The sequence below is a fragment of the Mandrillus leucophaeus genome, unplaced genomic scaffold, assembly GCF_000951045.1.
Source record: "Mandrillus leucophaeus isolate KB7577 unplaced genomic scaffold, Mleu.le_1.0 Scaffold397, whole genome shotgun sequence".
Classification (NCBI taxonomy): domain Eukaryota; kingdom Metazoa; phylum Chordata; class Mammalia; order Primates; family Cercopithecidae; genus Mandrillus; species Mandrillus leucophaeus.
Genome location: NW_012104220.1, coordinates 3,350,184 through 3,376,251, shown reverse-complemented (window position 1 = coordinate 3,376,251; position 26,068 = coordinate 3,350,184). Strand labels below are relative to the sequence as shown.

Genomic DNA, 26,068 nt, shown 5'->3' with positions numbered 1-26,068 from the left:
TTACAGTTTAAATGTGAACATTTTTGCATTCATTGACTCAGGTAGGTTCAACTTTAAGAATCTTTGAAGTAGGTCTTATCTCTACCTACTATGAAGAAATAACCTCAGAGAGGTCTTGCTCAAAGTCTATAGCAGGTGAATGATAGAGCTGCGATTCAAATCCAGATCATGTGTTTCCAAGTGGTGTTTTTGTATGCCACTCGGGCTGTGTTGCATCCAACTTCATAACAGTGAAGAACAAAGATGCAGCTACACTTTCAACATTGACATCTCAAGGGAATGTGGCCAGTTTCATGTTGTTGAATGGAATGTCTCACTGGTTCAGAGAAGCCTATCTCTTGGTAGTGGAGACACATCAACTTCTCTCTCCTCGGTCTGTCTTCTTGACTTTGTCTAGTGAGGTAGCCATTCTGCAGAATTTCATCTGCTTTAGGCATGCAGACCCTGTACTGCATGCGCTCATGCACACGTGGGTACACACACACACACACACACACACACGGGACCAAGACTATTCCAGAAGACTATTCCAGATTTGGCAGGGAGAAACATTTCCATTAGGAACTTTAATGGGGAGCTCAACCCAGTGACTGCCTGAGAGCCCAGAAGTGTCACTTCTGACTATCTAAAGACCAGAGCACCTACTTGCTGCCGTGGTTAGCTGCTGGGCTGGTTTTGGGGTTCTTTTGCATTATGGGCTTATGGGCACTTTAATGTGACTTAAATCACAGGAAATCTTGCACAGAAGAGCAGATAAGAAATGCTCCTGCAACCTTGCTCCCTTCCCCCAACACACACATACATATACACACAGAAACACACACACAAACACACACACACATGCACCCTTCTGGAGCCCTGCACACCTACAGCAGGCACTGGCTCTGTGACTAAGATGCTCCTCCCAGGGAGTCACCTTTGGCAGGTGCCCAGACTGTGACATGGGCCACTGAACTGCTCATCATTTGTCTTTCAAAGCCAAGGACTTTTCACCCCTCAGCAAAGTATTTCTCAATCAAAATACTTATTGAACTTAAAACTGAATGGCCATCTAAAGGGTGGGTCTAGCACTCCCACAGTTGAAGAAATGAAACTTTTGGCTTTGCTGATGCTGAGTCTTGGCTCAAGGTTCCAAGGCTGGATGAAATTCTGCCCTGTACTTGCAAACACATTTGCAGAACTGCTCAGTCAGCCTTCCGGGAAAACCATGCCCACATCCTACGGATTCCTCTTTCTAGTTTTGGTGTTGTCAACACGGAGATCGCTGAGAGTTTAACTCTAAATCGCAGGCCTCCATTGTTCCCTGAACACAAAGGGCAAGGTAGAGAGTAATCAGATAACAAGTGATGAAATTATGGTTTTTGGTGGAAATGCCTTCCATTTCTACAGCACTTCATCTTTCTGGAGAGCTTGCATAATAGGATTTGATCTATACAACATATCTCGGAGGTGAAACTGAGCCAGACTTTCTTTTTTATCTCCATTGTGCAGATGAAGAATCAGAAATACATAAATACAGTCAGTGATGACTCACATCTATGACAGTGGTCCCATAAGATTGTAATGGAGCTGAAAAATTCCTGTTGTCTAGTGATGTCATGGCTGCGGTAACATCGCAGTGCAGTGCATTCCTCACATGTTTGCGGTGATGCTGGTGTAAACAAACCTATTGCACTGCCAGTCATAGAGAAGCCTAGCACATACAATTATGTAGAGTACATCATAATTGATAATGATAATAAATGATTATTATACTTGTTTATGTGTTTATTATACTATAATTTTATGTTATTTTAGAGTGTACCCCTACTAAAAAAAAAAGTTAACTGTAAAACAGCCTCAGGCAGGTGCTTCAGGAGGTATTCTAGAAGAAGGCACTGTTATCCTAGGAGAGGACAGCTCCACGTATGTTGCCCCTGAAGACCTTCCAGTGGGACAAGATGTGGAGGTGAAACACAGTGATACTGATGATCCTGACCCTGTCTAGGCTGAGGCTAATTGTGTGTGCTTTTGTCTTAGTTTTTAACAATAACAAAAAAAACTTTAAAAGTAAAAAAATTTAAAAATAGATAAAAGCTTACCAAATATGAATATAAAGAAAATATTTTTGCACAGCTATACGTGTTTGTATGTTAAGCTAAGTGTTATTATGAAAGATTCAAAAAGTTAAAAAAAATCAAAACATTTATAAAGTTAAAAAGTTAATGTATTATTGAAGAAAGAAAAATAAAGTTTTAAAATAAATTTAGTGTAGCCTGAGTATACAGTCTTTATAAAGTCCTCAGTAGCGTACCGTAATGTCCTAGGCCTTCACATTCACTCATTACTCACTCACTGATTTACTCACCCAGAGCAACTTACAGTCCTGCAAGCTCCATTCATGGTAAGTGCCCTATACAAGTGTACCATTTTAAATCTTTATATTGTAGTTTTACTATATCTTTTCTATGTTCAGACATGTTTAGATACATAAATACTTAACATTCTATTACAGTTGCCTACAGTATTCAGTACAGTAACATGCTGTAAAGGTTTGCAGCCTGGGAACAATAGGCTATACCCTATAGCGGAGGTATGCAGCTGGTTATACCATTTAGGTTTGTATAAGTGCACTTTATGATGTTTGCACAATGATAAAATCACCTAATAATGCATTTTTCCAAATGTATCTCCATCATTAAGCTACACATGACTATATATAAAAAGATATAGAGTGAAGAAGTATGTGTGTGGTGTGTGTGTGTGTGTGTGCACATGTGTTTGCGTGCATGCAAAAGGGAGGAAACATTTAATCACTTAAAATTATCTCAGATAATATCTGATGACAGGGACTTTTGTGTCATTTAAAGTTTTTGTTGTGTCCCATCTCAAGGTTATCTGGAGTCACACTGACTCCAGGGCTCAAGCCAAACAGAGTGGGAATTCCCACAGCAGGAGCCAGCTTGTTACTGAAGTTCACCTGACCTTGACAAGTAAGAGTAGGGAGAATATGTCCCCAGTTTCATAGGCTTTGTGGTTCTCCTGTCTAGAGCCTCTGACTATTTCAGTGGATTGTGGATAACTGCCAATAGCACAGACAAAATGCACAGAACTGATTAGCAGGATTTGAGAGTGATCTATAACCTAAAAGAACCAAACTAAGCTGCTCTTTAATTGCTCTTTAATTGCATGCCGTGGTCTAGAATTGTTTTCTTTCCCCCTTGTATGTTAGTGCCCTTGGTGTCTTGGTTTCCCCTTCTTCTAGAAAACAATGGCTGGCCCAGGGTCACCGAAAGGCTGTTATTGGAGTGCTCACTCTTAACTCCTTCCCAAGCCATTCTATCTCTGTAATACCACTCCCTGGTCTAATAATCAACACCCCACCACCCCAAAGTCCTCCAGAGCCCTCCTTGGCATGGGACACGAATGGCTGGTGCTTCATGCCAGGAACCACCCTGGTCACTAACTGAAGAGCCCAGCACCACTTTATGTTATACAAGTTCTTGTAAAGTTTGCATTTCATTTCTCCTATTCTCTGGAATCTCTTAAAGGTTGGGGAAAAGCTGATGAAGCAAGTCAGTATATGTGCTAATTTTCTAATTTCAATTAAAATGGTTATAAAACACATTTTTAAAAATTACTTTTGAACAAAAACCTTAACAGAAACTGAAGGGGCCTTGGTTAGTTCCTAAGAGGCAATATTCCATTTGGAAAGAAGTGTGGCTGTGCCCATTGTCCGTACTCCATAAGGAACACTCCAGGGAATGCCCAGGGGCAGCCTCTGGGAAGGGTTAGAGTGATTTTTGGCACCAACAGCACTCAGAGTCTCATGGCTTTGATGACTAGTCCCTGGCATTCCTATGGCTGCTGTGCCAAGTGCTATGTAATGGTTATCCCCAAATGTGGGGGTGTCTGGCCTTACAAAATCTACACTCTAGGCTTCTAGAGTTGCCTGGAATGGGAGAGGCAGAGAGGCTGAGCTGGACTGGCCTCTTTGGAGTCAGGGAGGGGTGGGGAGGACCTGCAGGCATGCCCCCTGACTAGCTGCGGTTCCAGCTGAGCTCCCACATAGGAAAGTCTCTGCTGGTTGGGGTCTGTTCTAGGTCTGATGGGCAGGTTAGTGTGTTTAGCCTCTGGAATCCATGTTGAGATGCAAAGAGGAAGACGTTCTTCACTCCTGTCCTCTGTTATAGTGAGGAGTGGTCTTCCAAAAGGGGCACACAATCATGGGGCCTGGTGGCTGATCTTGGGAACAATACCCATGAGGGAGTGAGAGAAGGAGGCTCAGACACAGGGTTGAGTAGTGCACAATTGTACTAGAGGCCTCAGCTGATCACACAGGGAGCTCTGAAGCCAAGTTGGCCCTTCGGAGATATCTTGAATGGAGGGAAAGGAGGAGCCCTTGGTACCGCTGCATCGTCCACTTGTGCCTGAGGCATGTAACCTTTGGGAGGCAGCTCCCATTGACTGAGGGCAACTCCCAGGGAGGGACCCAACAGCAGGCAGCACTTCTGAAGTTAGAAGGATGAGTGTCTTGGCTCATAAGGGATGTGGGCAGTCTCTCCAGCATTTGCTCCTGTCAGAGACCAGAGAAAGAGGAGTATAAAGCTGTGGCCTCTGGTCTGCACTGCTCTAGGTCAATGCCTTGGACTGATCCATCAGGATACAGGGCCGGGGGAGACAAAGAAGAGTTTCCAGGGAGCCCTGCCAGTGCTTGCTGGAAAAGAACAAGTGTCAGCTGGAAGCTGCAGGGCAGACCCAGTATGAAGAAGAACTGGCTGCCATCTTGTAGATGGAGTCCAGACAACCAGCTTAGGCCTAAGAGGAGAGTCCCAGTGCGGACAAAGAGTTGGTCTGGAAAACACCCCTAATCGGGAGCCGGTTCTAAGATGGTCTAAATCTATGACACTTTCACTAGATTCCCAAAGGTGATTTTAACCTTACTCTGCTTTGCACTTCCTAGTGTATGTCATTTTTAAAGCATAGCAGACTCATAGGCACTGGATGAGGAGAATAGCTGAGAAACGTTCTTGGGAACTGAGAAATACTGACCAAAGCTAGGAGTGATGTCTGCCTATCAGCGTTCACCAAGTCACTTTATCAGGTCCAATGTGGTTCTCTGCTCTCTGTTCACCCCACTGGGCATCATTGCCACCTATCTTTATTTTTCTCTTGCATTTGGGAGGAGGGACAGAGGGTGGCAATGGAGGAGAGGCTGTTTGAGAACCGAATAGGAGAAAAGTCTGGCTGTCTGCACTGTGAACCTTTCTCAAGCCATCATGGGGGTGGTTGGCCAGATGCCAGGGAATGGTGGAAGGTTCTGGGCCTGCATTCCCTAGCCAAGAGCATTCGGTGTATAACTCTTATCACCCTGTTACCCCTCTCCCATCACTATTATGCAAAATTAGGTATAACCCTAGCCAGTCATTATCCCCAAACTAACCTCACAAGCATACACACAGACTGATGCAACCCACAGCCTACGGCACAGTTAGCTGGCCCCTGACAACAAGGTTTAAAGTGTGACCAAGGGTGAAATATTGCCTCACTGGTCTGAAAAGGCTTTTGCCACCAACAAAGAACCATTATGATAACAGGAAGGCGCCGAAAGCCAAGCATAGTATAGACAGGAAAGATCTCTCTTTCTCTACCCTTCACGAAAAAGAGAGAAGTTTTTTAACCCTCCAGTGTCTGGCTAATTTCCTAAGCAACACTGGCCAAGGGTAACTGCAGCTCCACAATGAGCTGGGCATTCAGGAGAGGCAGGAGCAGTTCTTGGCTGGAAGCCTGACTGCCAGACAGCACCAGAGGTGGCACCTGGGTGTGTTACCAAGTGGCCTCTATGGGTGCTAGGGGAAGGAGTGTGTAGAGCAGAGAGTGCCACTGGGGCCTCACAAGCAATTTTTGTTTTTTAAGTTTCCTGCTTTTTCTTCATTTTCATGCCAACTGCATCAATCAAACATTTAAATAACCAAATGACAAACATTGCTGGAAAGCCCACTAGGTGTCAAGCACCACACTAAATGATTCAGGGGAGAGAAGGAACATAGCCTGACGAGCTGCTGTGAGCACACCAGAAAGCCACACAGGAGGTGCTGCTGAGGTCCAGGGCTGGAACAGATCAGTGGCTCATTTTTCCTTTTAGGTCCCACTGTCTACCATGGTCCACGTGGACCATCAGTCACATGCCTTGCTCCTCTCTGGTCTCAAAGGTGGCAAGAAATGGAAATTTGGTCAATCAGAGATCTCCATTCCTTGGGTCACAGTGAAAGGTCCAGGGATAAACTGGACCTATCCAGTGAGTGGGTCAGTAGGTCAGGGAAAGCTTGCTGGAGGAAGGGTAACATAAACTAGGTGTGAAAGCAGGAACAGGATTCAGATAAAAAAGCAGGTGTTCCAGGCAGAGACCCAGCAAGTGCCTGGCATACAAAAGGCCATGGTGAATAAATGAATAAATGTGGCCCACAGAAAAAAAAAAAAGGCATTTCTGGAGTTTTCAGGCTAACTATTCAGAGAGGTCATCTAAGAGACAAATGGGGAAAAGGAGGGTTGAAAAGAAAGATTAGAATCAAAGGAAGTCTTGCACTAGGAATTAAGGTATTAGACTTTGATCTTTCATGATTTTCAATGGGGGCTCAGCAATAATCCAGCTTATAAGGTGATAAAGGTCTGACTTTGGGTGAGACTCAATGAGAAATGGGGAGCAGGAGGGTGTCTTCCAGGTATAAAGTATGATGAAGCATGGTAGCAGGTGCTTTACTCACTCCAGTGAGGATGAAAAGGAAGGGACAGATATGAGAGGCATTATGGAGACTAATAAAATAAAGATAAGTTTGAGAAATCAAATTTGAATGCTGTTGTGGCTGCATTAGATTTAGTTGCAAATCGTAAAACCCTATATAAATTAGCTAAAAAAAAAAAAAGAAGAAGAAAAAAAAGAAAGAATGTATTAGCCATGTCACTAGGAAGTGTAAGGAAACTTCTTGCTGCAGGCACAGCTCCACTCACGACCAGGCTCTTTCTGTGGGCAGGCAAGTGTTTTAGGCAGCCCCAGACTCATCTCCCAGCAAACACAGGTGAGCTTTCCCATGACCTCTGGTAGAAAGGTCCTAAGAAACACTCTGATTGGCCAGGCCTTGGTCAGGAGTTCATCCCTGGACCTATCACTGTGGCCCAAGGAATTGAGGTCTCTCATTGACCAGATTTCCATTTCATGGCACCTTTGAAGCCAGAGAGGAGCAAGGCATGTGACTGATGGTCCACCCGTTGTAGATAGTGGGACCTAAAAGGAAAAATAAGCCACTCTTGTTGGAAGGAGTGAGATGGGACAGCATGTAGGACACTCAGAAATGATAACTACTGTGGTTCTATGCTGAGAGCATTAACACAAATATGGAAAGAAGGAATTTAGAGTCAAGGAGATGATTTTAGGCATGTGGAGTAGAATCCTGCTGGGACAGAGCTGGTGGCAGGAGTCTGCCCCCAGCAGAGACGCAAGGCTGAGATGACAGGGGGTGTGGAGCTTCAGTAAATCTCCACAGCTGTTTCCACCTATTTCTGCTGACCCCAGTGTCCTGAGCCAGCTTTGTCTTTACAAAGTTGGAACCAGTGAACACAACCAGTGTAGACCTGCTCAGAGAGGAGGTCTGGCCTCCTGATGCTGAAGTTCCAACCCTGCTTCCGCAATTCACCCAGCCCTTCCCCACTGAGATTAATTCCTAACACCTTAGTAAGTGCCATCCTATCACCAAAGGACACTTCAGCTCAGGCAGGGGCCACCCTGGACCTGCTGAAATCACAGGCTGGTCTTTGGCTGAGGTATTTTCTCTGTTTTCACCATAAAAGCAAGTGTAAGTGGTGACCCAGACAGGCTTGGAGACAGATGAACTACCTTGAGAGCACCCAGCCCTGCAGTTACTGTATGCCCTCAGCCAACCCAGCTGGGAAACCCCCCAGCTCAAGTCAGCCAAGCCAGCATGAATGTGGTCTTCTAATGTTTCACTTTCATGGGTAATCTGAACATCCCCAGGCCACCTTCCTGTGGATCCTGTTTAATTCCAAAGAAATTCAGTAACACAAAGATGATGTTCTTATCCCACTTGCCTACATGCCCATGAGCCAGTCCAATGATTACATCAATAGCATCCTCCCTGCTATTCCTGTCCCCTTCCAGTTTTCTCTCATTGATACCTTCACCCAAGAAGCCACTTGAGGGTACCATACTGCTGTCTGGGCTGTCAGGGTTTATGATAAGAGCACCAGCATGCAGGCCCATAGTGCTGACTTCCTGCAAGAGTTGGGATCATGGTTTTCTCCCTGGCTCTGTGCCACATCTTGTCACCAGGGTCCCACAGAAGTAGAATATGTGTTCTAAGTATCACAAAGTCCCTCATGAAAATAGCTCTTTAAACTTTTTCCTCCAAGTTCTCTCTCCATAGGGGCCTAAAACAGCAGCACCAGGGACCAGGCTGAAGACAGACACATCTCACTCGTCCATTGTCCTTCTCTCACTTTCATGATGCACAGTTAACAAGCAAGAGATCTTTCCACCTCCTTTGCTAAGAAGTGAAAGCCTCCACACACATCAACTCACACCAACAGACCCCTGAAGGGTCACTGTCCCCAGCTCTGCTCTGTGCACCATCCACATACATGGCAGACAAAACTGTCAAGCAAGGCTCCCCATCATGCTGACCACAGAATTGGGTCAGAACTCGGAACCATCCTGCTGAGAGCTCGTGTACACCCAGTGGCAGCAGCAGTGGATGCAGAAAAGTTAGCAAGGGCAGCAGGAGGACGTGTGCTGATGGCCACACCTGGCTAAGACCCAGAGCCAGGCAAAGGCAGGCCAGGCCACAGAGGGACCTGACTGTGCTATGGACTCATGCTCCTCTGCTGAAATGACACCCTTCACCCCTGAACTCACCAATCATTGTCACGCCCTACCAGGTACTCCATCCCCAACCCCAATACTCTCTGAAAAACACTTGTTCTCCTCCCATATTGCTTCCTCCTCCCTCTTCTCTGCAAAGATAGCCCTTCAAACTCCAGCCTGATCCCAGCCTCTTTCCCAAAGCCTCTTCTAGTCACCTTACCCACTCTCCCTCTCTCCTTCTTGAATCATAGTCAATAAATCTCCCAGTCCCCTCCATTCCACCTCAAGCTCCTTCAAATCTCCTCTCTTCTCTCTGCCTTAGCTTAGGCTCCCCCATGTCTTGTCTAATGATTGCTCCTTGCCTGCTCTTCCTGCCTTCTCTCTTGCCTCTTTCAATGTATTCTCTACACTGTGGGGTTCATTCCAAAAGACAAATACAATCATGTCATGATCTACATAGCCAACACTGTTTTTCTGTTTTGTTTTTTGAGACAGGGTCTTGCTCTGTTATAAGTGTGGTAGTACGAAAACAGCTCACTGTAACCTCAAATTCCCAGGCTCAGGCAATCCTCCCACCTCAGCCTCCAGATTAGCTAGGATTACAGGTGCACATCACCACACATGGCTAATTTTTAAATGTTGTGTAGAGTTGGGGTCTCACCATGTTGCCCAGGCTGGTCTTGAACTGCTTGCCTCACATGATCCTCCTGCGTCGGCCTCCCAAAGTGTTGGGATTACAGGCGTGAGCACTGCACCCAGCCTGCTAACACTTATTGTTGAATGCTTACTGCATGCTAGGTTCTGTTCTAAGTGCTTACATGCAAAATGTGTTGAAATCTCATAATAACCTCATGAAGTAGGCATTATTTCTGCCATTTCATAAAGGAGAAAACTGAGGCCAAGAGAGGTTAAGTAACCTGGCCAAGGTCATACAATTAGTGACAGCGCCAGAATGTGAACTCAAGCCTCCAGGCTTTAAATTCCTCACTCTCAAGCAATGTACTGTAATCATACTGCTTCTCAATTGTTCTCCAGTCTTCTTAGCTCATTTTTCTGGCTCCTGCCCACCTCTGTCTCCAGACTCATCCATTTTCACTTACCTACATGCAACTTTGCTCCCCCTTCCACCCCAGTGGTGTGCCAGTGAATATTTAACATTGGCTTTCTGGAAAATAAAGTGCTGACTTGCAGCATTTGCCAACCTCCATGGTGTAAATGCTCCCATCATGGCCGATTTCAAGCTATGAATATGATGTCACTGAATGCAGAGATGGGAAGAGATGTGCACAATCAGTCTGTGAGCTGAGCTGGCAGGAGCTGACTCCAGCACACCACTAATGGGATCCAGCTCTGTCACCCTCCATGACTGCTCGTCAAGGATGGAGTACCTTGGACCTCACACACCCATCCACCTGATCACATGTAGATACAGAAAGTGCTGTTGAAAGCCCACATTTGTTTCTTTGCCCACCACTGGAAGTCTTAAGGCAGAACTGAAGGCTGCTGTCATCTCCAGACAGGACCCTGTCTCCTACTTGCCACAGCAGATTTGACTCATCACAGCCCCTGCCCTCCTCCACCAAAACACCCCACCCTGCTGCCTGGGTCTGTGTGTCTGTGCTTCTCCATCCTCTCACACTTCCAGTGGGCCCATCTTTTCTCATTCCTTCCTATGAGGATGTTTCAGGAATATGGATGTCCCATAGGCCCCTCCCATTAAGCCATTCTTAGGCCTCCTTGATCCTCTTTCTCCACAGACTCAACCCTTCCTCCACGTCCCAATCTCTGACTGACACCGCCATTCATCGCATCAGCCAAGTCAGGAACATGGGCATGATCTGAGACCTCCCTCCCCTCTCCCACTTCAGCCTAGGCACCAAGCCCTATAGAGTCTACCCTTGTGATATCTGTGGCCTCCATCTCCTGTCTCTCACGGTCCCATCTCTGCTGCGGCTATCACCACTCTCTTCCTGAATTGCTGCCACAGTCTTACACCTGCATGCCTCTGCTCTGGCCCATCCCCACATCGCTACCAGGAGACCTGGCTCCCCATGATACCGAGCCTGCCCCTCCTGCTCCTCTCCTCAGTGCCCAGGGTGCCCAGAGTCCTTGCCTTTCACCTGGGCTTCCACACCTACCTGGGTTCTTCAGTGTGGGGGACCTGGTCAGAATGCTTCCTCTCTTCAATTTTAGTCTCCAGCTCTCCTTTGGTCTCTGTCTATGCCCTTGATTGAGCACTTCTGCCTCCTAAATGGGAGTCTGGGTCCAGAGGTATCCTCTTGTCCAGTCTACCCCAGGCCACATCCACAGTCCTGGGGGAAGGTGTCTGCCCGGCTGTAGCACACATGTGTGTTTGCATCTCCTGTTCAAGTGGGAACTCGCTCTTATGCCAGGCAGCCCCAAGGATTGAGCTCCACTGCTCAGAGGTCAGAGGATATTCCCAAGGTCAGGATGAGCTTCAGTGGACATCCTGGGGGCTACTCCTAGGGGAGGCGGCTAAAGGTGGGCACAGCTCATAGCCAGGACCCTGTATTTTCCTCTCAACTCCTAATTAAAGACCAAGGGGTTTACCCAAAGAAAGTACTTGGTTTCCCTTTGTGTGTCTCCAGTGCTGTGTACAATAACCACTACTACTAGGTGTCGCTTGGGAGTAACATTTTCTTAATAAATATTTAATGTGGTGTTACCATAGAAACCACACTCAGCGTATAAGAATGGTCAGTTTTCACAGCCTCACAATCAAATGTTAATATTAATACTACCGACTGAGACTACAGCACATTTCCCTGGTCTTGGTTATTCTGAATCTTGTGGGACCTGGGGCCATCTCTAGGATCACCAGTCAGCATCTCTTTTCTTTAAATCACTCTACTGAGATATGATTGACAGGTAGAAAGCTGGACATAGTTAATGTATACAACCTGATGAATCTGTAGATATCACCTGTGAAACCATTGATACCATCCACCATGGCCATCCATCACCTCTCAAAGTTTCCTCCCACTCCCTTTATTATTATTATCATTATTTTTGTGTGTATTGTAAGAACACTTAACATAAGGTCTACCTTTTTAGCAATTTTTTTTTTTTTTTTTTTTTGACAGAGTCTTGCTGTCACACAGGCTGGAGTGCCGTTGCGTGATCTTGGCTCACTGCAACCTCTGCCTCCCAGGTTCAAGCGATTCTCCTGCCTCAGCCTCCTGAGTAGCTGGGACTGTAGGCACCTGCCACCATGCCCAGCTAATTTTTGTATTTTTAGTAGAGACAGGGTTTCACCATATTGGCTGGGCTGGTCTCGAACTCCTGACCTTGTGATCCACCCACCTTGGCCTCCCTAAGTGCTGGGATTATAGGCATGAGCCACTGCTCCCAGCCTGCAAATTTTAAGTATACAATATAATATTCAAAGCTACAGGCACTATGCTGTATAGTAGATCTCTAGAACTTGTCTTGTGTAATGGAAACTTTGCACCCTTTGACCATCATCTCCCCTTTCCCCTTTTGCCAATCGCTGGCAACCACCATGCTACTCTGCTTCCATGAGTTTGACCAACATCTTTAAATGTGGTGCCAGGTCACAGAGATGTGTGGGATAGTCAGTTTACAGAACGAACCTGTGGAGAGAGTTTCCTCAGAGGAAACCACATTGGTGACCCCTCCTGACTCATCCAGAGCCACCTGAGCCAGTGCATTAAAAGCTCTTTGTAGAGAAGTGATGACTTGGGACAAATGCATTAGGTGACACTAAGTGTGCATGTGTTTGGGGCAGTCTTGGAGACGGTGCTGACCATGACTGAGCTACCGGGGTCCTTCCTCCAGCCTGAGAGGCAAGAGCGCCCAGGAAGTGGGCAGCCAGAGCTCTCTAAAGGTCCCTCTTCCCAGGTGAATTTTCTTTCTGACTGCAGGAATGCTGGGCTCTTGTTGCCTGGTTTGCTGACCGCTATCCAGAGCCAGTACTGGCCACAGCACACATCCAGCCTGAGCCTGAACATGGCTGCCTGTCCACACTCCTGATGCCTTCCTCTTCCTTAGAGTCCACTTCAAGTTATTCAGATAACCAGAGTCTCCTCCATCTTCACTGTATTACAGCTGTAATCTTGTCAGGATAAACCGATTGTGCTGGATCTTTTAAAGTCTATCTGTTGGAGGTTTCCAGGGAATTTATTTAGTGCTTATCTGATTAACTGGGGCCAATTCACTAAGCTTCCAAGTAATGGAATCTGCTTTAAGCTTCAAGACATTGAAACAAAGAAACTTAGACAAAGATGGCTGAGATAAAAATTCATAGTGCAACAAAGGCTACGTTGTAGACTGTCAGAAACAGAAAAAGTTTAGGACAGAATTTATATAGCTCTCAGGGTGGGGAACAGGGCAGTTAATTCAATCCTAAGCGGTAAATGTGTGACAGAGCGAAAAAAAAAAAAAGAAGCCTCCTTTTCTATTTAAGTAGCCAGTATGTCATTGTTTTTGAGGTAGTTGACTGATTTTTGAATCTGGTACGAGACTATCAAGATCCATGTTAAACACAAGAAGCCAAGAACAGTAGTTACCTAGGCAGAGTGGGAACTGGGCAGAAGGGAACAAGACTGGGAGAAAGCATTTTTGCTGTCTAAGAGTATTTATACTTTTTGGCTGGGTAGAATGGCTCATGCTTGTAATCCCAGCACTTTGGGAGGCCGAGGTAGGCAATCACTTGAGCACAGGAGTTCCAGACCAGTCTGGCCAACATGTTGAAATTCCATCTCTACAAAAAATACAAAGATTAGCCAGGTATGGTGTCATGTGCCTGTAGTCTCAGTTACTTGGGAGACTGAGGTGCGAGGATCACTTGAGCCTGGGAAGTTGAGGCTGCAGTGAGTCATGATCACACCACTGCACTCCAGCCTGTGTCAGAGTAAGACCCTGATCCCCCCAAAAAAAAGTTTATACTTTTTGTGTTTCAAATCATACAAATGTATTACGCCTTTTGAAAATTAACCCATTTCCTGTTTAGAAAATAAAAGTGCAACTCACTGCCAGCAATTTTACATAAACATGCTCTTTGAGGCTGAAGGAAATCTGATTTTCGGTATGAAAATAAAATATAAAAACTATTCTTGGAGTTATTTCTAAGCAGAACTTGTCTCTAATCCTAATGTAACAGAAATATATGTGATGTTACATTATGATTAGAAGCAAGAGTATTCTCGGGGCAAACAGGAAATAGGTTAAATGAAAATAACAGTTTAATTTACTTTGCTATTTTGAAAAATAAATATAGCATCCAAGACAACATTTCAATTAGGCAGATCCTCTGAAACTAGATAGGGGTTACAAAAGCATATATTTTTAGTCGTGGAAAACATCATTTATCAAAGAGTTCTGAGCCTCTTGGTTTGTGCTCTGCCTTAGTCTAGGCCTTGAAAAAGATGAACATAACAAGGCTGGTACCTGTCTTCAGGCTTTGCCGAGGTACACTTCGTGAAAATCAATGTGACGTGCTGGGACTACGTGGCAAGCAAGTGGCTATGTGCAGGTCTGTCGGATTAGAGTCAATGGCCAGAGCAGCAACGAATCACCCCATTTGCAGAGAGACGTTGTGCCGGAGAAGCCAAGTGCCAAGGAGGAAGGCTGGCAGAAGCTCTGCTCAAAAGACTGAGAGTGTGTGTGTGTGTGTGTGTGTGTGTGTACAACAGCCCAACAAAAAGCAGGTATATAAATAGGAAGCAACGAACAGTAGAATCCATGCCCAAGGTTGAGATAAGTGAAGAAAGAAAATTGTGCCCTGATGGGTTTGAGTTCAAATTGTGTGGTAGAAACCTACACCACCCATTTGGGCAAATCAGACAGGCACTAGCCGCGCAGCTGAGCTGGAAAAGTGTCTGTGGGAGGATGCCAGGAAAAACACTATCACCCATCCTTTGAAGGAGGGGGATGTGCTGAATCTTGGTAACCAGGAGAACTTAAAACTGGAGCCGGCAGTGTGATGTGACCACCCAGAGGGAGAATGCACAAACAAAATATGAAGGGAAAAAAAGTTTAATTAAAAAGACAGCAGCGATGAAAGATTTAATTTCAGCTATGCAGCCAGTCCAGGGCCCATGTGGGGAAGTAGAGATACTGCAGGAAGTAGGGCAGGAGGGGATGCTGGAGGCCTCTCATTTCATGGAGATAAGGTATCTGGCAGCCTGTAGAACAAACAAGGCGCTGCCTGGGAGAGATGCAGGTACCCCTCAAGCCATAAAATCCCTCTTCTGGTCCCCAGCAAGCACTGATTCCACGGTAGGTAACCTGAGGGGACTGAATAGTCACAGATGAAAATAATCCCTTCAGTTCAAAGGTCATCTCTGCCACCCTGCTCAAGGACAGCAGGTTTCAAGACCTGAGATCTGAGTGTCGCTGCCTTTGTTCCCAAGGGCCTTTGAGCACTGGCCGGAAAAGGCCCTAGAGCATCTGGGGTTCTACAGGGTAAAGAGAGCAGGGTCTATAATTTCCCAACCCTGGGGAGGAGAGAGAAGGAGCAGCAGACATACAACTTCCCGAAAAGCACAGCTGGCAAGCACACCCACACCGTTAGGCTGCAACTCCCTGAACTAATTAAAAGGCAGAGCAGTGGGAATTTCTGTATTGCTGCATAAGCAGCTCTTGGGGAAAATATGCTCGTGGTATTTCAAACACAGGGCTCCCTCTTCACTTCCAAGAGCCAAGTCGGACACAGGTGATTACAGTTTAGGACTAAATGTGTGGGTAGGAGTGTGTGTGTGTGTGTGTGTGTGTGTGTGTGTGTGTGTGAAGGAGGGGGGTGGAGAAGAACTCAGCCAGAGAGAAATGCAATGTGATGGAAATACTTAAAGAGACTATGATCTTCTCTCTGATTCCCCTTGAGGACAGAACAACAGGCAAAGGACTCAAATTGCACCACCAGAGAATTTGTGTGGCCACTAGGAGAAAAAAAACCCCTACAACTTATAAGGGAGTATTTTTGCATTGCAATCTCTAGGAGGTGTTTTCCTCTCTTTCTAAGTTTAAAGATTCATTGTTTGAGTTTAACCCCGCTTGGAGCCAGAAAGATGGGCCAAATCAACACCAAGAGTGTTTTTCTGCTCTGTGAATCTATGGAAAGGAAAATTTTTTCCAACTCTTTCCTCATAATAACACTCTATCAATGTGGAGAACTCCTCTGGTGCAGAACTTTCATATCTTGGATTGGGGATCCCAGAGGGAGCCCAGCTGACAGGATGCCCTTAGGAGACCCACTTGTGGGCCACCAGGAGAGTTATTTGATGAGGGTGTTGGGAATGAAGCTGAGCTGCAGGATGTGAGATAAAAACCCTGACATCAAGAAAGAGGACAAAAGCAGCGCATCCCCTCTGTCTTCCCTGGGGAAGGCCCAGTGGAGGCTGGACTTTATCCTGGGACAGTGATGGATTGCACTGTCTGGGCTTATGAGACAGAAAGGGGAAAGGCTTTTCAGCAAGATAGTCAGGGACAGAAGGTGGCTCAGCTGTCACTTGGCCCAGACTCCACTGGAAATCAATCCAAAGTCCTTGGTCGAGAAGATTTAAAGTTGAAACAGTAAGAGAATACTTTGAGGCATCTAACGGAAGAGCTGTGACCCTGCTGGGGGAGTGCCCTGCCCTGTCCCCACCATAAGGACTACCAGAAAGGAGGTATAGCATCAGTAATGGCAGAGGCAATGACAGCTCACGTAGGCCACCAGGAGACAGTGCAGAGAATGCCTCTGCTCTGATCCCGATCCTGGCCTCAGAAAAACTTGAATGATTGCTAAAAATCTGTGTGGGCCCCCTGGGACTCTGCAGGTAGAAACTGGGCTATGCCTTCAGTGGGCTTGGGGTTCCAGTGACTCTACTAGGAGGGAGCTCAGAGGCAAACATATTTTGTTGCCAGTATGTTGCCCCTTTCTGACTATGTCCCTCAGGCAGGCATTGAGGGAGGAGTTTATATATATAGGATGGCACATAACCTGGGAGCATCCCCATGAACATACAGAGGGAGTGTGTAGAAAATACCTATATTAAAATATAAGGAAACTAATGCTTCAATAGATTATCAACAATTTATCCAAATAGTAGTTGGTGGGAGAACTAGTCATAGGCAAGGAGTTATTGAGAAGGGAGGAAAGGCATGGGGCAATAGAGTACCTACCAGTTTTCTAGAGAATTAACTAGGTCCTACTAACAAATTATATTTCAGGACCACAGACAGCAGCACAGGAGCACCATTTTGGTGCATACTCCCACTCCGTTTATTTCATCTATGTCAGTGGTGTCATCTCTCACCCATTAAACCCAGTCCAGGCTCTCAGTGGAAGCTCTGAGGAACTTCTGAGGCTACACGGAAAATAGTCTGAAGACCACTGTACTATACTTTTCACAAGGGAATGATAAATCAATTATCTTTATTTCCAATTCAGTCCTTGTCCAGTACTAATAATACCAGCTAATGTTTATTAAGCATTTACTATACCCATGTACTGTGTTGTCATTTTATCCCTACAACAACCCTACAAGGTTAATTCCATTATCATATCCATTTTATAGATGGAGAAATGGAAAGATGAGGAAACTAAGATAAGCTGAAATAGGAGAAACAGCAAAATTAAGTGACTTTTTCTGAGGTCATACAGGCAATCTAATTCCAGAACCCATACCCACAGTCACCCTGTCAGAGTTGTGTTCTTGAACTTTATACATAGAATTCAGGCAAAATGGTAAGAGACACGACATAGGGCAACTTGGCATGTGAAGTCATCAGGGACCTGGAAAAGCATCTGCTTTAGTGCCTAGGAACTGAGAGTTCTGTTTCCTATTAAGATTCTGCCTCTTATTGCTACCTGCAAAAACTACAACAAGTTATATAACGTTTCTATGTCCCTTTTTCCTTTCCCAGTGGAACAATGAAGTGAACCAGGCATCAAGGGCAGATTTGGAATAGGTAAATACCCAGAAGCTGCTAAGGAAAATAAGTCATAAGTTAGAATGTCTGTTTAGTTTTCTAAATTGTGTGGTGTTTTAGAGCTGTCAGGGACCTGCAGATCTTAGCATCCATATTTTGCAGGATCTTTAATATTTTATCTATATGAACACCTCACTCAACACAATAATCCTTCCAATCACATTCCTGAGATGGTGCTGAGGTCTTTTAGGGCCAGGTCGCTCCTTGGGTCACCAGGAAGCCATCCCTTCTCCACAGTACACCCTTCCTCTACCAAATGTACCCAAATATAGCACATCATAGCATTTTCCAAAGCTGCTTCTAAGATTGCACCATATCCATCTCCCTCCCACCAGAGATACTATTTGCGCCCTCTGCTGCAGCCAGAGCAAATAATATCCCACTTCCTCCTGGCAGCCCTTGGCATGAAGGTGAGTTATTACGCCTCTCATAATGTCAATGGAAGGCTAGGCATTTCAAAGGGAACAAGTGAAATATGATTTGTTCTAGCCTCATCAGAGGTGAGGGTCATGGATCAGGTGGAGTACAAGAGATAGTCTGGAGGTGTCAGCAGGGGCCAAATCACAAGGGACATTGTATGAGATTCTATGCTGAGGGCAATGGAGAGCCACTGAAGGCTTTTAAGCAGGGGAGTGACACAATCAAATTTGGATTTTAAGAAAAATCACTGACTACAAGTTGGAGCGAGGATTGGAGGCAAATGTGAGACTGGGGGCAGGACATGCCATGGCCAGACCAGGGCACAGTAAAGCAGGCCTCTAACCTCCTAGCTTCTAGCAATGCTGCCAGTGATGGTGAGCTATACCAGCAGCCATAGTTCACTCTTGGTTCACATTCAGCTCTGGGCAACAGAGCCTTTCTACAGGAATAGCAATGTTAGCTCTTTCCCAGCATCTATCTCTGCAACTGTTTTAAATATAATCTTGTTAGTTTCAGCTCTTCCTTTTGGGCGATTGAAATCTTTGTGCATCTTGATCCAACTTTTTTTTTTTTTTGAGATGGAGTCTCACTCTGTCGCTCATGCTGGAGTGCAGCAGCGCTATCTCGGCTCACTGCCACCTTCGCCTGCCAGGTTCAAGCAATTCTCCTACCCTCAGCCTCCCGAGTAGCTGGGACTACAGGCATGCGCCACCATGCCCAGCTAGTTTTTGTATTTTTAGTAGAGATGGGGTTTCACCATGTTGACCAGGATGGTCTTGATCTCTTGACCTCTTGATCTGCCCACCTCAGCCTCCCAAAGTGCTGGGACTACAGGTGTGAGCCACCACACACGGCCATCAGCTTCTTCTTTTTTACTTAAGGGGAAATACTGAAAGATTTGCTGAAGGGCCATGGATAGTCATTGGTGGTAGGGACAATACTGAACCCAGATTTTCTGACTCCTAAACCAGGCACCCTGGTATTCTATCTCTCTAGGAAATTGATCTGTTTACAGGAACTAGAATCAAGATTGACTAGAAGGTTGATAGGTTAGTAGGAAAAACAGGTTGTAGCTTACAGACCCCAAAGGCAGGGAGAGAGGACCCTACATCCCTTTCTCATGTTTCCTCCTGTTGACTAAAAGATGCCTGAGTTCGAATCTACAATCCACAGGGATGGCATAACAAGTCTTCAGGTAGCTGAAAGTCACAGTTGTTCAAACTAATCATTGTGGCACTTGACAATATCAAAAGACTTGAGGGAATTTCATAGATGAAAAAAATATCTTACAAGCTAATGAATGCTTAACAAAAGCTTGTCTATGGAGCTGAACTAGTTCAGAACATAAATGCTGTTTAGGGAGACTGGACAGGAAATGGGACACCCCTGTGCAGGTGGGAAGGGGATGGGCAGACAGAAAGCTTCCCTGGATGATTTCCTAAGAATCACTGTCTGTCTCCTGGGACCTAATCCACTTGATTTCTGGTCAGGATTTATTTCCATAACCCCATGAAACCTGGTGACTGGCCCCTGCTCATGAAAGTCGTGGACCAGGCTCCAGTTGCACAATCAGCCAGTGCCCAGTGCCTATAAAGTCTAGGACTGGATTTCCACATGGTGCTGGGAATCAGCAGTGAACTGTGTCCAAAGCTCTGTCCCAGCCTGACCAGTACCTCTTAGGTTAGTCCATTCCCCCACCCCAGCCACCGCACCTCCATTAGCTCTTTTTTCTTTTGTTTTCTTGATATTAATGCTTATTATATATATAAAAAACAGAACAGCCTTCTCCTTCTAGCCAGCTCATCCTACATCTCTTGTGTTGGCCTCATAGGACTTCCACTCAACTCCTTCTCTATTGCCCACTTGAATCCCCTCCTCAAGTCCCGCTAAAACGGTGATTTCTGAGTAGCCTTATTTGTAAGCCAAATGCTGTTACTGAAACATCAAAGTTGTCAGATGATCAAAAACTTTGTTGGTCCCTTTAAAATAACCATATGCTTTTCTTCCAATAACTATCAATCGACCACGTTTCACAAAGGAAGCTAACAGCAATCAGGAGTAACTCCAAAATACACTCTTCAGGCAGAGACTACGTAAGCCTGCATAGACTTTTCAAACAGGCACATGAGCATTATTTAAAAAAGGACAAGCGGCCGGGCACAGTGGTTCATGCCTGTAATTCCACCACTTTAGGAGGCCGAGGTGGGTGGATGAGGAGGTCAGGAGATTGAGATCATCCTGGACAACATGGTGAAACCCTGCCTCTACTAAAAATACAAAAATTAGCTGGGCTAAAAAATACAAAAAGTAGTGTGGTGGCATGCACCTGAGTCCCAGCCACTCAGGAGTCTGAGGCAGGTGAATCACTTGAACCCAGGAGGCGGAGGTTGCAGTGAGCCGAGATTGCACCACTGCACTCCAGCCTGGTCAACAGAGCGAGACTCCGTTTCAAAAAAAAAAGAAAAGAAAAGAAAGAAAGACATGCAAACCAAATTATGTACGTTTTGACCCTAGCCCTGATACTTATTGTCCAAGCTATAAAGGAGGCCCCACATAGCCTGTACTGAGACAGTTGACCATCACCCAAGCCCTGTCCCTATGGTCTAACAAACCTCTCCTTGGCAAAGCAACGGCCCAAAGTTATCTATCCCATTCAGAAGATTGGATGGCAAGAGCTTCATTAAGCAGTCAATGAGGGAATACTTTTTCAAAAAGCATTTTCTATAGCTTTCTATCTGGTTTCTCACACATCTTCAATGACATCTGAAAAGCTTTGTTGAAGTGAAATGTATTTGTCTGTGGCCAGGTTACTCAAATTGCCTCTCTTCCTTGCCAGGGAATTCCAAAATCTGGCAAGAAATGTCTTGTATAAAGTCTCACACAGCAGGAAAGAAAAGCCATGCTGACACAGAGGACTTCCAGAGGATTAAACACAAACCACATTTTTAAACAAAATAGAGTAAGCTAAAAAGTAAGCTAAAATAAAAGCTTACTCTGGTTACCCACTTTCAGAGAAGCCGCTAAGCCATCAGAGGCACTGGTGCTACACATTAGCATTTTAGCTTCTTAACTTGGACACATCACCAGCTGAGCAATTGCTGCGTCCAGGTAAATTTAATTGAGTTTAACATCCCTCAGCCCTAGAATCTTTCAACGCCAGTGCCTGTGAACTTATCTAACGACCGGAGGCAGGTGAATCTCATGGTGCTGATGCTTTTATCTCTCCTGGGCTTGGGCATCATACAAGAGGGGATTCAGGGGTGTATCAAGCACCCTCAGCCTGGGGGCAGCTGTGTGCTTTTGGCCACGGGTGCTCTTGGAGAGGCACAGAGGTGCTCTCCACAGAGAGGAAGCAGGAGCCAGGCATGCTCCTGACCACTCCAGCCTCTACCTGCCCAGTGCTTGCGTGTCTGGTGAATCACAGGGTGATGTGGACAGGTCCAGGAGGTTTGTTGTGTGCTTGCTTCTTATCATAGGGCGCTTCCTGTCCTGAACTGGAAGGATAAAGGAAGGGCTTTCTTAAGAGATGTATATTTTTTTAAAAATTCATTTTCTATATGTTTTCAAGAAGGTACATGGCGGCATTATCTCTAAGAGGAAATCACTGGAAAAAAAAGTGCCTGCCATTCAGGGACCAATTTGAAATAAATACAATTTTCCACATAATGGAATAAAACAGAGGAGGATGTATATTTGCTGCTATGAAAATGTCTCTAAGATACATTGCTGGGTGGAAAAAAGTAAAGTTGCAAACATACTTAGGCTTACAGTAAGGTCCAAATCATGCTTATTTTTGTATATGCTTAGAAAAAATGTCTGGAGCAATTCACAAGAAACTTGAAGCAGTGAAGACTCTAGGAAATAGAACCACTTAATTTTTCTGCACTTTTTGAATTTTCTTTTTGACTCTGTATGTACATAGGATTTTTATAATAAAAGCAGTTTTGAAAAATTCTTTCTTGCCTAATGAAAAATATTCTTGTCAGCTAGCCAGGAGCTTCCAACAAACAAAAGATCTCCATCAGCAATCAAGCTGCAGTGAATAAGCTTGAAACGAGAAACTCAATTTCCTAGGAAAGTATCTAGAACAAAAGATCTCAGTGAGGCTGAGGGAGGGAGGTATCTCCAGCAGTATCAGGCAGGTTCTGATACTTCCCAAGCTGAGAAGCATTAACTAAACACACTGCATGTTAACTCTTTTTAATTTTATAGGCTAGAAAATGTCTGCATATGAAGCAGAGAAAATAATATAATGAACCCCCATGTCCCCACTACCAAGTGTCATTAATTAACTTGGCTAACTTTGTTTCATACCCAACCCACCCCCTACTGTCTTCCTACCCCCAAACATGCCATTTGATCCGAGGAAATGTATTACTGTAAGTTAAAGATTCTTCCCTTTATAAACATTACCACAATATAATTGTTTTTTAAATTGTCAATAAGCCATTATTTTATTAAATATCTAGTAAGCAAATTTTCAAACAAAATCTATGTATTGTATTTGGTTGTTATGTCTATTATGTCCATTTTATTATAATTTACAGAGCTCTCTCCTGGAATTTCCTTGCAATTTATTTCTTGAAGAAATCAGGTCATTAGTTCTGTAGAGTTTCCCACATTCTGGATCTTGCTGATTCTACTGCCTGTGGTATTTTTTAACACGCCTTTCTGTACTCTCTACTTCCTGTAAATTGGTAGGTAGATCTAGACTTACTCTGATTTATGTCCAATTCTTTGCCAATGGGTGGTATACTCTGTCAGAAGATATATAAAGTCTTATGTCTTCCTATTTGTGATCTAGGCTGCCCGTGATGATTATTACGGGTTGAACTGTGTTCCCCAAAAAGATATGTTGAACTTTTAACTACCCACCAATGCTGTGCCTGTGATCGTGACCTCATTTGGAAATAGAGTTCTTACAGATGGAATCAGGTTAAAATCAGGTCATACTGGATTAGGGTGGGCCTTGATTCAGTCCTTATAAGAGGACAATTTGAACACAGATAGACAGAGGGAGAAGATAGCCATGTGACCATGGAGGCAGAGGAGGGAGTGATGCTTCTACAGGCAGAGGAATGCTGAGGATTGCTTGCTGGCAAACAAAAGGAAGAATTCTTTCCTAGAGGCTTCAGAGGAGCACAGCCCTGTCAGTATTTTGATTTCTGACTTCAGCCTCCAGAGCTGCGAGACAATAAATTTCTGTTGTTTTAAGCCACCCAGTTTGTGGTACATTGTTACGGCAGCCATAGGAAACTAATACAATTATTTTTACCTAGAATAATTATTTCTTTAAGAGCTTGCAAATATTTCTTCTGCTTTCTTCTTCCTCCTCTTCTTTTTCCTCCTCCTCTTCCTCCTCCTCCTCTTTCTCCTCCTTGTCCTCCACCTCCTCCTCCTCCTCCTCCACCTCTTCCTCTTCTTCTTTCCCTCTTCTTTCCTTCTCCTCTTCCTCCTTCCTCCTCCTCCTCCACAGGCATGCACCACTGTGCCTGGCTAATTTAATTTTTTTTTTTTTTTATAGAGATGGGGGTCTCGCTATATTGCCCAGGCTGGTGGCAAACTCCTGGGCTCAAACAATCCTCCTGCCTTGGCCTCTCAGAGTGCTAGGATTACAGGCATGAGCTACCACACCGGGCCCAATATTTCTAAATTATTGGCTGGAATAATCCTATAGAAAGAAACATTCCCTCCTCTACCATTTGGTTACCCTGAGGTTCAATTTATATGGCAAATGTAGATTCCTTTTCTTTACTTTCCTGTTTTCAGAGTAATGAGTTTGTTACCCTGTATCATCCAAACGTGAACAATGGTGTTTATTTATCTTTTTTGAACATCATTATAAACTTGTGAATTTCCAACAGACTTCATGTGGATTTCAGTCCTTTTTAGTTATTCTTATTCATATTCACATTGTCCCATTTGTGGCCAGTGAGAGCCTTGACAAGTTGACTTCTGAGTCCTGTTGACACGACCCCAGGGATCTCTGACACTTCCCTCACTATCTGGTATATCATGTTTCAGTCTCATGTGCAATTCCTCCTCTGGACTATCCATTTCTGAAAGAAACCCTGGTTCCATTTGGTGGGAAACATAATTTAGAGACTACAAACTGGTACTAGGGGCATGGACTGCATTTGACTAGTCTTGTTTCTTAATCAGAGATAGAAAACAGATTTAAGATAAGAAAATGTATCATTAGTTAACACTAAAATATTTTATTCAAATTTAAAATTATAGAATTTTTACTAATTATTAAAATTTTATATTTGCATCTCTTTTATAGTGAAGAATCTTGGTTTCTATCAACATTAGCCTAATTACTTATTTGCTCTATCCTATAATATATATAGTGAATAGTGTCAGAATAATAATACCAATATTATTACCAGCAATCTGATTACTAAAATCATGGAGTCTTTTTTTTTTTTTTTTTTTTGCCAGTCAAACCAGCAGCAGCAGTGAAATTGAGTTATTTTTGCCTTAGGATAATCTGGTTCTAACGCTTGTTGCAGCCCTGGTTTTAGCCACTACTCACACCTCCTACTGGGTTCCCAGCCACCTGCCAGTTCTGGCTCCTCCAACACGACCCACTTCTCTAGGATCAGGGATTTTCCCTGCTGTCCACTTTTCTCCAACCCTTCTTTGCTCAGCTGAATCCTACTCATCGTGCAGTTTAATACTCAGGTATTGTTTCTTGAGGGAAGCCTTTCTGAAGGTAGCACCTCCCCTGTTGTGGTTCTCATTAAACCATTATACAATCACCATGTTTAATTATCAATTCCCTCACAACATATAGGCTCTTGGAGAAAGGAGGGTGTCTGTCTTTGTTATTGAAAGCCTCAGGCTTTGGTATGGGGTCACAGTAGGAGCTTAATTTTCTGATACTGATCTCAGGTTCTGATATCTTGGCCAACATCAGAAAAAGCAGTTAAGGAGGATGGGAGGAGGCAAGGTGGGAGGAGGAGTGGTGAAGGCAAACAGCTGAGTTTCTAACAGAGTTTTTTGTCTAAAACTTTGAGGGAGAAATGCAGGTGCTGAGTTTTAGGCAATTCACTTTTGTATAGGAAGCATGGTGAAGAGAGGCCACCTAATGGTTAACAAAATCATTAGAGTAGCAACAACTTCTAATTGAAAGATGCCATTCCTGAGGTCCAGTGACTTGGCCCTGGCCAAGTCATTCATCAATTCCTTTGCTCACAGCTGTTTATTGAGCTGTGCTCTACGCCAGGCACTATTTTCAGCAGTGGAGAATAGGGTAGAGAACAAAAGGAAACTCCTAACCTCATGCGGCTTACATTCTAGTGAGAATGACAGGTACCAACTAATAAACAAATATAGGATGAGTCGGTGGACATAAGTAAAATGAAGAAAAATAAAGCATGGCAAGAGGATAGTGAGTGATGAGTAGGGCTATTTGGGTACTGGGATCAGAGAAGGCCCCTCTTTGAGGGAAACTTGTTTGAAGAAGAAAGTGAGCCATGCAGATACCTAGGGGAAGGGTGTTCCAGGGTAGCATTAGTCATGTTGACAGAATGTCATTAGAAACTTGAGCCTTTTCCTTCAGCGCTTTTAAGTAATTGCTTAGTGCGTAAGTTGTTCAGGAAATGAGAACAAACTTACCAATGCACGTACTCCTGGATAGCAGACATTCTGCTAAAAGATTTTACAGCAAGGGAATGGCATGTGGCAGCTGCAATACCCACCTCCAGCCCAGCAGGGCCTCTCATGCCCACCTCCTTCCTCCTCCCCCAGTCCCAGGATGGGAACAACCTGACCCCAGTGCTTCATTTACAATTCGGGACCAGCTAATCCTAGGTGACTCCGGTTCCTGTTGCC

General features: G+C 44.6%; 1 pseudogene; it reads right to left on the bottom strand.

Annotated features, from left to right (window-relative positions):
* Positions 1–24,897, bottom strand: LOC105547806 (annotated as a pseudogene).
* Between the last annotated feature and the right edge of the window lie 1,171 nt (positions 24,898–26,068).